The sequence below is a fragment of the Chrysemys picta genome, chromosome 2, assembly GCF_011386835.1.
Source record: "Chrysemys picta bellii isolate R12L10 chromosome 2, ASM1138683v2, whole genome shotgun sequence".
NCBI classification, from domain to species: domain Eukaryota; kingdom Metazoa; phylum Chordata; order Testudines; family Emydidae; genus Chrysemys; species Chrysemys picta.
Genome location: NC_088792.1, coordinates 30,313,619 through 30,328,471, shown reverse-complemented (window position 1 = coordinate 30,328,471; position 14,853 = coordinate 30,313,619). Strand labels below are relative to the sequence as shown.

The window sequence follows — 14,853 nt, the reverse complement described above, 5'->3', positions numbered from 1 at the left end:
GAAAAACTGACCACTAATATTTAATAAACATGGGAGATACTTATTCATCATTTAATCTATGGTACTGATGTCAGAACTTTAGTTCCATCAAATTAATTTATGATGTTTGGAAATCCTGTCTATAAACAATTTGATTATTTTCTTCCAATCAATAAGAACCTGTCATCCCTTAGTTCTGTTTCTAACAAGTCTTTTAAACTGATATTTTGATATCATTAAAAGGCTAATGGAAATGTAAAATTAAATCTATTTGACAGTACAATATTCAAGAACACAACTGGGCCAGAGGCTCACAAGAACACATTCAGGTTACAGGCTTGTTGACATCCTGTGACATTCCAGTATTCTGTGGAAGATTGAATAACATTATAGTTTTTTTTATGTACAGTCATACGCAGACTTGAACTATTTAAAACCATAAATTTACCATAATGGCCGTAACAGGTAATCCCCTCTCCATAGTACATTTTAAACTTGATTTACGTGAAACCATCATGAAATATGCACAGGAATGGCTAGTTTCATAAGGCAGATAGAAAAGTGGATATTCATTAATCTCATTGCCATTTTTCCAGCTTCTCCGGTCTGCCCCCCCTGTTCCCCTAACTTCTGGCATACTTCAGAGTTTTTGATGTGGGAATTGTAGGTTGCCTGACAGACAAATCTTTTATATTAAAGGCTAACCAGAAGCAATTCTTTCTCCATTTTAATCTCTTATTCTGGGGCTCTTAAGCCCTGCATTTATTGCCTTCTGTTAAAAGTGCTGATGAAAAAATGTTCAGGTATTATTACGTTGTTTCAAATGAGAAAGCTAAAGAGAAACAGTGGAGAATAATTCCATAGATTTGTAGATTTAGACACTGTACATAGAAAAAGCATAATGCATGCAAATCCCAGATCATCCCCTCCTTTAGGAAAAAAAATCAGAGGGGGAAGAAATTGTGAAGTCTCACTTATGGAGTTTTCCCCACTCTATCCCCTCTGGTGGGAGGGACTTGAAGACTATAGATTTCTCAGGTCATGTCACCCCCTAATCCTGTTGGAGCTGTACAGCTCTTGTCTAGGTTAATCTGTAGTGATACCATGCACTTTGACTTTTGTAATTGGCACAGTTCAATACAAGTACAAACATTTTTTTGGGTATAGTTTACTGCTTTTCAAAACTAGAGATTGTTACTATAACAAACAAGCAATATAGTAGTAGGGTATGTATAAAATGTAATGCAAAATACATGCAGACTTGCTGACATGTTTTTAATTTTTAGGCTTTAAGAGGTAAGAATATTTTTTTTTGTTTGCAATACCATTTAGTGTGGTAAAAAGAGATTAGCAAATAGCTCTAGTTAGGCCACTTGATGTACTTAAAATGATCAATGAATATGAGGGGGCTCATCAGTCAGGGGATGTGGTTCATTTCAAACTCAGAAGAGATAACAGTGTAAAAGAGCCACTGAATGAGCTGAAGGGATTAGCCTGTTGGAGGCACAGCAGGAAAGAGGGCATGACAATAAAGAGCTGCCTCTGTTTAATGGTAAGAAAAAGTACTGCAGTAAGGCAGCTTGTGCTAAAATGTTGAGACAATAAACCAAAATAGAGCCCACAGATTAAATGGAATTGATGCATTCTTATTGACCACAAAATGGGTGAAGGGATTATTGTAGAAAACATACTGTAAAAGACTTTTGCTCATTCTATGGATGCTGTTAAAAATAGTTCCATCAACAGTTGAATATTACACAAAATAATCAATAAAGATATTGTAAGGCATAATGGGTAAGCCTCCTCCGGAACTGTATGCTCAGCAGGTTGGTCGTCTTTTCACTGGAATGAGCTGGAGCAACGGAGGACGACCCCAGGATTTATGAATAACTTCTCCAAAAACTCTAAAAAGGATGAATTTATTCAGAATTGCACAAAGAAAATGTCAAGTTGACTTAAGGGAAGCATTCAAGTTACTAATGGGTTTGACACAGATAGACAAGAAAAACCTTCCATATTTTACCTCCTAACTGAAAAAGTGAGGGACAAAATCTAAAATTAGAAAATGGAGAACAGTGGGGAATGGAGCTATAGGGCTATTTCACTGAAAAATAGATCATTAAAGAACAAAATCACTTCAGTCTCCCAGCACAATTGCCATCCAAAATTCCTTGTACTCAAAGAGTCACAAAGATATAGAATAAGTGAGATCAAGTGACCATATGTTATTAAAAAAATCTTTAAAAATATTAAGAGAGAAGGTGGGGAGTTGGAGGGATGTTAGGATAACATAGGGAGATGGCCTTAAGAAACCTTTAAGGGAGGACAGATTATTTGGGGGAGGGGGAGGTTGAAGAGGAGCACATGTTGCCTCTCTTTTATTTTATTGTTTTGTTTTCATTCTCAGCCCTGCACTATGCCCCTTTCTTGAATCACTCCAGTGATCTCCTTGTCCGTCATATCAGGTTTAAACTTCTCATTCTTGTCTTCAAGGCACTGCACAACTCTACCCTGGCCTGCCACCTGAGCTCTTGTTTCTTTCCATCTTTCCCCTCTCGTTCTTAATTCCACCACCAGCTCCTTTGTTTCCTTCACCCACTCCCATCTTTGCATGCTTCTACGCATAAAATGACCAGTAGGCTATTAGAACACCCTATCCTCAACAAAAGCCTTCTTGAAAATTCATTCATTTCTTCCACAAGGAAGTGAAAAAACAAGAAGGAAATTAGATAAATGAAACGAAAACATAAAACCACACACACAAAACAACTGTTCTAAGATTACTTCTCTCCTGCGTCTCCCAGTGTGTGTTGTCTAATCTATGGCTGCCTTTTAGACCTCAAGCTCCTTGGGGCAAGGACTGTCTTTATGTTAGTCTTATAGAGCACTTAATGAATAATAAATAACCTAGCAAGTTCTCAGTCTATGACAATACCAGTTTTGACTTGGTAAGTATGTCACTTGGATGCAGGACTTTAGCCACAGAAAGTGCACTGGGAGAGAGGCTTTGTTCCAGGCTGCTTAAAATTCTCCTCTACTGGAGGGGACTTGTACAGAACCAGTACTGGTTGGGGATGGGTAATAGCCAGGCTTACTTATAAGCACTATATTACATTTTTGTTTGTGTTTTGCATTCACACGAACCCAAAATTTAAACGCCAACTCAATCCAAACTGTCCAGAATTATCTATGGGGAGGAAGGAGTTTAACTTGAAACTTAGCCTTGGTTTATTTGAAATTTGGTATACATGAAGCTGGACTGAGTTTCAGCTTTATATAGTAAACCAGCTATTGCCTAGTTTGTGCTTTTGTTACAAACCTTTAACTTAGCTGCGATTTACTTCCAGGGAGGGTGCCCGCAACTTCGCAGAAGACAATCAGCACCTCCCAGGGTCAGGTACTTGTGAGAACCCAGTTTTTTGTGAAGACAAATTACATTTCCTCTTGCTCCAATTACTAACAGTTCTTGAACAAAATAAAGAGGAAAGTTTTCAGGGCCAAACTCAGCCCTGGTGTAAACCGGCACAATTCCATTTGTTGCAATAGAGTTGGGCCTATTTACACCAGTTCTGCACGTGGACCTTAGTTATCTTCTGACTACAGATGGTAGATTTAACAGTTGGCTATTTCACAAATGCTACTTAAAACAGTCACCCGCATGGGCAAAAAAAAGCAACTGTAAGCAAAGCTCATAGACCAGACCTGTCACATATTTTCAGTAACAGGCAGCCATAGCAATGACCATAAGAGTCTCAGATCATTAAGCAATGTCTCACCGTGATGTCATGCATTGATGTACAGAGTTGTAATCCTTTCAAAACAGACAGATTGTCAGCGTGATAAAGTGGATATAAACAAGCTTCTGAACAGGGATGACTAAAGCTTTGGAAAAATTCATTTGCCTGAAAAAGGAGGAAAAAGGGTCCTAACACCATGACCACCGGGCAGTACCAACCCGGCTAGAATAACCAAAAGGTTAGTAAATGAACAATGTTTCCTACACCTTGACATTTTTTAACACGGATTGGAGCTGCCTGGTATTCCATGATCTAGCTAGCTGCTTAGATCTCTTGATTGCCGTTATAAAACACAAATGTAATAACTGGGTTCTCAATCATGGCAAGCTAGTGAGCGAACATTGCCTACTTGTTGTACTAATTACATTTCCTTAAGTTTAGACAGAATATTCACATCATTTAAACTTTCTTATGTTACTTTAAAAATCAAGAGTTGGATACCCCTCTATCCACAGGTAGAAGCAAGAAGAAAATGTGTTCCCAGGAATTTTAAAAGGTTGCCTCATTGGTTATTAATGGTGTTATCACTCTTGGGGCAATGCATTAGCCTGCAGAATATATGCTTGCCAAAGTTCAGAACTAGCTGAGTGTGTATTAAATTGGACCTGTCTTCATTGCTAGGGCAGGATAAAATAGAGGAACAGTGCTAGGGCAGTGTTAATCCACTATAAAAGCTTCCGCTAAATTTAATGGAATTAGAATACCTTTTCCCCCGCCGTGCTCATTCAAAGCAGATGGGCTTGTCTCAAATCACTCAAACAGGTGACTAAACAGCAACTGTCATGTTGTTGCAAAAAAAGATGTGGACATATGGTAAAATGGCATGAAAAATATCCCTGGATTTAACTTTAAGGTTAATGCTATACTAGACAATGCAGTCCACTACTCTGCAAGTTCTAAGTGAGTTTATAAACAGCTAGTGACATGGATGGATGTATCCAGACCCAATATGGTTAATACTTGGTGGTAACCTAGATAGTTAATAATCCTTCTCTCTTTCATTAATCTAGCTGGAACTCCCTAAGCATGCCTGTGTTACCAGTTTGGTCAGCCCTTCTTCTGTCTAGCTGTCGGTGCTGTAGGCATCCAGAATGCATAGTCCCACATGCTACTGGTGCCATTTTGTGTGCATGTTCTCCACATTCTCACTTCCAGAGGCATTATGAAATATAGGCACAGATTTTCCTAGAGTGCACTTACATGGCTAGGCAACATAGTTCTGGATGTGCAAATGGGGCTAACATAGGGTTGCATTGTATAAAGGAGTAACTGTGTGGTCACAGCTCAACAGTGTGTGTTATAATAGGGTCAGATGAGTATGTCACAAACTGGTTTAAATACCAACAGTTGTAAAGGTACTATGGAAGGGAACTTAGAAAGGTGGGTCTTTTATTGCTCCTGTTTTCCTCAAGTTCCAAAGAATTTATGAGAAATGGGGCAAGGGGGAAGGTGTTTAAAGAAGAAAATGTATCAATTACTAAAATGCAAATAAAAATAGCTTCTCTGCACAAGCTTCATTAACTTTTATCAGCTAGTATCTTGGGGTTTTACACTCAAACCACAGGTCATAAATTCACAGTAAATCCCCCATATGTTCAGCAAACACCTGAATTCAATTTCTCTTGTAGCTGTAGAGACTGAATGTGTTGCTCAAATTAATTATGTATGCAAAGTTAGTTTCTAACAGGGACAGCTTCTTGCATGTTGAAGGGTATACCTCCCAACTAAATTTTCTTTTACAGATCTTTTTCAATCTTAGCTTATTTCTATCATGTACAGAGTTACAAAAGCCCCCTTCTGCCATTTCATCTTTGCAAAGTGAATACAGAGAATGATATCTCCTTTAATATTTGTACTTTTTAAAATGTAGCTAAACTCAGGGAGCAGCTTAATATGACAAGCAAGATCTCTTTGCATTTTACCCCGGTCATATATATATATATATATACACACACACACATACATACATACATACATATATTAATTCCCACCTTGTTTTGGTGGGAATTAATATGCCATTGTGTGTGTGTGTGTGTGTGTATATATGTGTATATATACACACACACTGGCATATTAATTCCCACCAAAACAAGGCTATAGAAACTAGGATATATGTCACTGTGTATGTGTGAAATCAGCTACTTAGGAAGTTGGATGGATTTTCCAGTTTTCTTTCAGTTTTAAGCATCATCTCTAATATGAAACGTATTATGAGAAAGTTATGCAAATCCCAAAAGACACAACTTCCTTCAGCTGATAAAATTCATTTCCAGATTTTGACACTGTGATTTGTGGTCCATTTCACACCAATTTCAATGTAGTAAATCATCACAAATTAAAAATACACAGCTCTATTCTCTGGGTTAAAATGTTGGTCTCCAAAGCTGTTAATATGGCACTTGCTTTTGATGTGATAACTCTAGTCCTCTGGATATTTTATGGCTGATAGGGAGGTCACTTCACTACAGCAGACTCTTCAAACTCTCAAGACTAGATTTCACTTCCAAACCCTATGTGGTCATTTTGTAGCACGGCCATCATTTTACAACCAGTGAAATCTGAGGAATGCACCCAAGACCCCTTTTATTGCGACCATCTTTCTTCCTTATTAGCCTGTCAGAGCTCACATGTGGGAGACAGAAATTCTGTTTTGCATTTCAGGGGAATTCTTTGACTAAAAAGAAGAGCGAATATTTTAGAAGCCTGCAATAAACATGTGAACTCAGATATTAAGCTACTGGGCTATTTCGAAGTCTAATCCTTACTTTAGAGCTGTGAGGTTGTACAGAAACAATCCAAGCCAATTTCAAACCACAAACTACTGTAAAACCTGGTTCAGTAATGGCCATAGATAATTTTGTCTAAAATGCAAGAGTAAAAAAAAACCTTGTTTATTTTTAATTTTTTAACATACTATTATGATTTACTATTTTTAAAAACCTAATAGAAAAGAAAATGTAAATCATTTGACTCGGGAAAGACCTTTCCAAATATTAAGGAGGAGGTAGATGAACCCATAATAAGAATCAACAAATCCCTCAATGGTGTAAAATACAGGAGATCAGTGGACGAGGCATAGGAGAGATTAGTCTTCTTGACCACAGATGAAGCATAAAAAATATGCTAGAGAAGGGGTGAGAGGCAGTCTGTGAACTTCAAAATATTTTCCTACAGCAACATTGAAATCAATATATTTTTGATGATGGATCCAGTCCTGCAAAGTCTTATGCAGGTAACTGCACATATGATTAATCCCCATAGAATGCTGTGTGGAAGGCCTTGTCTCCTCTAGGAGGGTTTTGCTGTTTTAGTTATACCGGTATATTTAACTGATGAAACACTCCTAGCTGGACATAGTAATTCCAGTATAACTGTGCTTATACCACTATAGTTGATACCAGTTGACCCACTAGTCTAACTGCATCCACAGTAGGTCTTATACTGGCATAGCTATGTAGGTAAAAAAAATCACACCATTAACTGAGGCTACGTCTTCACTACCTGCCTGAATCGGCGGGTAGAAATCGATCTCTGAGGGATCGAATTATCGCATCTCATCGGGACGCAACAATCGATCCCCGAATCGACGCTTGTACTCCACCAGCGCAGGTAGGAGTAAGCGCCGTCGACAGGGGAGCCACTGAGGTCAATTTGCCGCTGTCCTCACAGCGGGGTAAGTTGGCTCGGATACATCGAATTCAGCTACGCTATTTGCGTATCTTAAATCGACCTCCCCCCCCCCCCCCCCGCCCGTGAAGACGTAGCCTGACATAGCAATAGTAGTACAATTGTTAATGTAGACCAGGCCTAAGTCTTTGCAGGATGGGGGCCTAAATACTTACAAATGAATTATGTTCACAGAGCAAATGATTCTAATTATACAATTGATTTTAAAGTCATCAGCAAATTTCAACACAAAATTTTAGCGCATACTTTTATTTACATATCTGAACTGCACCCTTTAGTTCTCTTTCAACGTCAACAAGCTTATTTTCTTTAAAAGGTCATGAGGGGTTCTATGTCATGCTTAGAGAACTGCTAGAAATTATATTAGAGAATGGAAAAGCATTTTTAGATTGATTGTTTTTTCTCTTAACCACTGAAATGATCCATAAAAAATTCTATATCTTGGTGTTGTGTGTATGAAAAACAAATAGCATTTTCTCTAGACTGTAATGCACATTTGCTTTCAGTAAAAATGAAATCTTTGTTTAAAAAAAGAAAAGTAATAAAACCACAATGTCAAGGACCATATCACTGGCTGGAAGTTGAAGCTAGACAAATTCATACTGGAAATAAGGCATACATTTTTAACAGTGAGAGTAATTGACCATTGGAACAATTTGCCAAAGGTCATTGTGGATTCTCCATCACTGGCAATTTTAAAAATCAAGATTGGATGTTTTTCTAAAAGATATGCTCTAGGAATTATTTTCAGGAAGTCGTATGACCTGTGTTATACAGGAGGTCAGACTAGATGATCATAGTGGTCCCTTTTTACCTTGGAATCTATTAATTAGTAAAGTAATACAGCAATACAAATTTAATTGAAAGACCTGAACAGTTTAAGTGATGATACAACATTGCACAGTGTTCACATGGTCATATTAGAGATGGTCCCCCACCTCCTTACCACTCTATAATCAAATTCCAGTACAATTATTTTAATTCTTTAACTGTGGGATATTTACATATAAATCCCAAACTAATATTTTAATGGTTTTTACCTTCTCCCTTTCTCACTAATAACAGATTAATTTCCATATACCAGATGGGAAACAGTCCATTTTAAAAAACTGACGTGGGCCCAAGCATTTCAGAGGCCAATCCAAACTTCAGGAGCTCTCAGATCCAGTTGCCATTATGGGTATTGATCCCACTCCCACTAAAATCCGGGGTAGTGTTGGCATAAACTTCAGAGGGTGCAGTATCAGAAGGGAGCCCGAGTTAAGATTCATGATCATACCTACATTTTTCTAAAGTCTGGGGACATTTGCTATCAAGGCTTTGGTTGGGACCACCTCGAAAACTTTCACCAGCTATCTCATGAAACCAGCAGTACTCCATTTAAATCAACCAGGAAAAAAAATGGAAATCAAAGGTAAGTCTGACTACTATATTGAATTTGTGCCTAAATGCATTTCCTATGGATGTTGCTTTCTTATGAAATTAGAAATCGGTTTTGTATACCGATTAGAAGAATAACTAATTAAGGTTAAAATATATAAATATTTGCATATGAAGACTTCTTAAAAATCTTTAAAAAGCTGGTTTATCAAAACACCTTTATTTCTGCATAAAATCACATTGGGCCTGTAACATATTTACTAAAATACTTTTTGTGACTGATATGGTAAGTTCCTGCAATATCTTTAGGAGAACTTACTGTATTCAGTTTATGTATCATTTGTGGGCCTAGAACTGTATGGACTTCCATGGGGAAGTCCATACAAGAATCAAGAACAGTGGGGGATGATTAGGCAAATTCACTCAAGTTGCAACACCTCCAGAGAATTAACATCAGAGGCTTGCATATACAACAGGGGTGGCCAACCTGTGGCTTCGGAGCCACATGCGGCTCCGGAGCCACATGCGGCTCTTCAGAAGTGAGTATGTGGCTCCTTGTATAGGCACCGACTCTGGGGCTGGAGCTACAGGCGACAACTTTCCAATGTGCTGGGGGGTGCTCACTGCTCAACCTCTGGCTCTGCCCCCACTCCACCCTTCCTGCCCCCTCCCCTGAGCCTGCAGTGCCCTCACTCTTCCCCACTCCACCCTCATAGCCTCCTGCATGCCACGAAACAGCTGATCGGGAGGTGCGGGGAGGGAGGGAGAGGCACTGATCGGTGGGGCTGCCGGTGGGTGGGGGCACTGGGAGCAGGATGGGGGAAACTGAAGGGGGGCTGCTGACGTATTACTGTGGCTCTTTGGCAATGCACATTGGTAAATTCTGGCTCCTTCTCTAGGCTCCGGTTGGCCACTCCTGATACATGAGTTCAAATTGGATTCTCCAGAGGCCAATAGACAAAGAAAGGATTTTTGGATAAATAGTAGGGCTAGCAAGCGATTAAAAAAATTAATCGCAATTAATCGTGCGATTAAAAAAATTAATCGTGATTACGATTAATCACACTGTTAAATAATAGAATACCATTTATTGAAATATTTTTGGATTTTTCTACATTTTCAAATATATTAATTTCAATTACAATACAGAACACAAAGTACAGGGCTCATTTTATATTTATTTCTGATCACAAATACTTGTGCTGCAAAAAAAAAAAAATAGTATTTTTCAATTCACCTCATATAAGTACTGTAATACAATGTCTTTATCATGAAAGTTGAATTTACAAATGTAGAATTATGTACAAAAAATAACATGCATTCAAAAATAAAACAATGTAAAACTTTAGAGCCTACAAGTCCATTCACTCCTACTTCTTGTTCAGCCTGTCACTCAGACCAACATGTTTGTTTACATTTGAGGGAGATAATGCTGCCCACTTCTGGTTTACAATGTCACCTGAAAGCGAGAACAGGCATTCGCATGGCGTTGTTGTAGCCAGTGTCGCAAGATATTTACGTGCCAGATGCACTGAAGATTCATATGTCCCTTCATGCTTCAACCATCATTCCAGAGGACATGTGTCCATGCTGATGACGGGTTCTGCTCGATAACCATCCAAAGAAGTGCAGAATGACGCATGTTCACTTTCATCATCATCATGAGTCAAATGCCACCAGCAGAAGGTTGATTTTCTTTTTTGGTGGTTCGGGTTCTGTAGTTTCCGCATTGTAGTGTTGCTCTTTTAAGACTTCTGAAAGCATGTTGCACACATCTCAGATTTTGGAAGGCACTTCAGATTCTTAAACCTTGGGTTGAGTGCTGCTCCTACCTTTAGAAATCTCAGATTGATACCTTCTTTGCTTTGTCAAATCTGCAGTGAAAATGTTCTTAAAATGAACAACATGTGCTGGGTCATCATCCAAGACTGCTATAACATGAAATATATGGTAGAATGTGGGTAAAACAGAGGAGGAGACATACTGTTCTCCCCCAAGGAGCTCAGTCCAAATTTAATTAAAGCATTTTTTTTAATGAGCATCATCAGCATGGAAGCATGTCTTCTGGAATGGTGGCCGAAACACGAAGGGACATACGAATGTTTAGCATATCTGGCATGTAAATACTTTGCAATGCCAACTACAAAAGTGCCTCGCGAACACCTGTTCTCACTTTCAAGTGACATTGTAAATAAGAAGCAGGCAGCATTATCTCCTGTAAACGTAAACAATTTTGTTTGTCTTAGCGATTGGCTGAACAAGAAGTAGCACTGAGTGGACTTGTAGGCTCTAAAGCAGGGGTGGGCAAACTTTTTGGCCCGAGGGCCACATCTGGGAATAAAAATTGTATGGCGGACCATGAATGCTCACAAAATTGGGGTTGGGGTGTGGGAGGGTCTCCAGGGTGGGGCCAGAAATGAGGAGTTCAGGGTGCGGGAGGGGGCTCCAGGCTGGGACAGGGAAATGGGGTGCAGGGGGAGGACGACTCCAGCTGGGGGTGGGGGCTGAGGATGAGGAGTTTGGGGTGTAGGAGAATGCTTTGGGCTGGGACCGAGGGGTTCAGAGGGCAGAAGGGGGATCAGAGCTGGGGCAGGGGCTTGGGGTGCGGGATGGGGTCCAGGCTCCAGCTGGGGGTGTGCGCTCTGGGGTGGGGCTAGGGATGAGGGGTTTGGAGGTTGCTCCAGGCTGGGATTGAGGGGTTTGGAGTGCAGTTATGTAACAAAGAAAAATCTATATTTGTAAGTTGTGCTTTCACGCTAAAGAGATTGCATTACGGTACTTTATGAGGTGAATTGAAAAATACTATTTCTTTTGTTTATCATTTTTACAGTGTAAATATTTGTAATAAAAATAATAATATAAAGTGAGCACTGTACACGTTTTATTCTGTGTTGTAATTGAAATTGATATATTTGAAAATGTAGAAAACATCCACAAATATTTAATAAATTTAAATTGGTATTCTATTATTTAACAGTGCGATTAAAACTGCGATTCATTTTTTTGAGTTAATCATGTGTGTTAACTGTGATTAATCAACAGCCCTAATGAATAGCCTGAGTTTAAACTGACTCAGGGCCTCCTTTCTGATCCAGCAAACAGGTAGGATTTCCAGTCCAACGACGGTCCCAACTCATTGACTTTGGCCTACTGAGCACCCTACAACTGATGAGTGACCTCTGGTAACACTGGTCTACAATTTTTGAGAAGTCATCTGCTTCAGAGATAAAATGTGCTATTTAGTATGTATTTTGATGTGCTGAATTCAAATATGACAATTAAAACAACTGATTGGCTACTGTTTCTAAGATATTTAAGTTTTTACATTTTATGTCTATGTATATTGTGTAGATAGTAGAGTTTTAATCATAAATTGTAAACCTAGGTCTTTTCATGTGTTTATGGTTGCTTTACATGATAATATTTCACCTGTCCTGTTTATGTAACTCTTTAAAAATCAGCAAAAGGGTTACAGAAATAAAATTTATTATGAAACAAAAGGCAAAAAACTATTATGTACATAGTTTAGTCCTATTCAGTGTCTACTCGGCGCTTCTTGGCTTGTCTCTTGTATTCATTAAATGGAGCATCTCTTGTCACTGTCCAGCAATAGTCTGCAAGCATTGATGGGCTCCATTTGCCCTGATAGCGTTTCTCCATTGTTGCAATGTCCTGGTGAAATCGCTCACCATGCTCGTCACTCCCTGCTCCGCAGTTCGGTGGAAAAAAATCTAGATGAGAGTGCAAAAAATGTATCTTTAGTGACATGTTGCAACCAAGGCTTTTGTATGCCTTGACGAGGTTTTCCACCAACAACTTCTAGTTGTCTGCCTTGTTGTTTCCGAGAAAATTTATTGCCACTAACTGGAAGGCTTTCCATGCCATCTTTTCCTTGCCACGCAGTGCATGTTCAAATGCATCATCTCGAAGAAGTTCACGAATCTGAGGACCAACAAAGACACCTTCCTTTATCTTAGCTTCACTTAACCTTGGAAATTTTCCACGGAAGTACTTGAAAGCTGTTTGTGTTTTGTCAATGGCCTTGACAAAGTTCTTCATCAGACCCAGCTTGATGCGTAAGGGTGGTAACAAAATCTTCCTTGATTCAATAAGTGGTGGATGCTGAACACTTTTCCTCCCAGGCTCCAATGACTGTCGGAGTGGCCAATCTTTCTTGATGGAGTGGGAATCTCTTGCACGACTAGCCCATTCGCAGAGAAAACAGCAGTACTTTGTGTATCCAGTCTGCAGACCAAGCAAGAGAGCAACAACCTTCAAATCGCCACAAAGCTGCCACTGATGTTGGTCATAGTTTATGCACCTCAAAAGTTGTTTCATGTTGTCATAGGTTTCCTTCATATGGACTGCATGACCAACTGGAATTGATGGCAAAACATTGCCATTATGCAGTAAAACAGCTTTAAGACTCGTCTTCGATGAATCAATGAACAGTCTCCACTCATCTGGATGTTGAGGGCTGCCATCACACCATCGATGTTGTTGCAGGCTACAAGATCACCTTCCATGGAGAAGAATGGGACAAGATCCTTTTGACGGTCCCGGAACATGGAAACCCTAACATCACCTGCCAGGAGATTCCACTGCTGTAGTCTGGAGCCCAACAGCTCTGCCTTACTCTTGGGTAGTTCCAAATCCCTGACAAGGTCATTCAGTTCACCTTGTGTTATGAGGTGTGGTTCAGAGCAGGAGGATGGGAGAAAATGGGGGTCCTGTGACACTGATGGTTCAGGACCAGAAGTTTCATCCTCTTCCTCTTCTGACTCAAGTGAGAATGATTCTGGTGCATCAGGAACCGACAGTCCTTCTCTGTGGGGTACTGGGCGTATAGCTGATGGAATGTTTGGATAATGCACAGTTTACTTTTTCTTCTTTGACACATCTTTCCCAACTGGAGGCACCATGTGCAGAAGTAACAATTGCTGGTATGATCTGTTGGCTCTCTCCAAATCATTGGCATTGCAAAAGGCATAGATTTCCTTTTCCTGTTCAACCACTGGTGAAGATTTGTTGCACAAGTGTTGCAGCATATATGTGGGGCCCACCTCTTGTCCTGATCTCCAATTTTGCAGCCAAAATAAAGGTGATAGGCTTTCTTAACCATAGTGGTTATACTGTGCTTTTGTGATGCAAAAGTCACTTCACCACAAACATAGCAGGAGTTATCTGCACTGTTCACACAAGTACGAGGCATCTCTGCTCACTTTGGCTAAACAGAAATGTGTCCCTTTGCAAAATCAAACGCTGACAAATAAGAGAGCACGACACTGTATGATTTCTAGAGCTGATATAGGGCAATTTGTTCAGCAGAGTGATGTAAGCTTCGTTATGATTGCATCATCCATGACTTCTAGGAATAACATGATGCAATTCATATCATGTATGATGCAATACCAGCTTCAGATTGCATCATTCATTGTTTTGCCTAAAAAGCAAGTACTGTCCAAACCCAGTCATAGATTTATTCATAGATCCAGTCAAAGATGTATTTTAGTCATTTCTGGTTTAAATTGAGATCCCTTCCCTTTATAACTCACTTATCCTCCACCATTCCCAAGTCAAGGGTCGTATATACTGACCCAATAGCATATCTTGAAAACTAGAGCCAATCAACAATTTTAAGCATCATTTTCGTTCTCAGTGACCAAGAATTAGTAAAGTTTGACTACATTTATTTCAGAAGCATTTTGGCTGTAGAGTAGTGTAAGCTATTAGCAGGCATATTGAAATGTTATTGTTTTTATTATTTTCTCTGTTATGCTTTCACCTTAAGAATAAATGTACGTGCTTAGAAAGAGCTGTGTGGTAACTTACAACTATGGGTAATACACTGGTCATAGCTTCTAGAGAGAGAGAGAGAGCAAAGCACAGAGCCTGCATTTTAGGCACTCTGTCTTGCTGGGGATATCACAATGTAGGCAGGGAACTGTGCAGCTTTCAAGAAGCCCCTGTCAGGAGGGAGTGAAATGTTCCCAAGGGAGTTGACAGCTGG

General features: G+C 39.5%; 1 protein-coding gene and 1 long non-coding RNA gene across 33 annotated transcripts in view; one reads left to right on the top strand and one right to left on the bottom strand.

Moving 5' to 3' along the window:
- Positions 1–14,853, bottom strand: part of PARD3 (par-3 family cell polarity regulator) — a 664,552-nt gene that overhangs the window by 19,549 nt on the left and 630,150 nt on the right. The window lies entirely within an intron of this gene.
- Positions 3,824–14,656, top strand: LOC122174527 (uncharacterized). Its single transcript, XR_006176511.2, has 3 exons — positions 3,824–3,954; positions 8,529–8,877; positions 11,939–14,656. It is a non-coding gene; the product is annotated as an uncharacterized LOC122174527 (long non-coding RNA).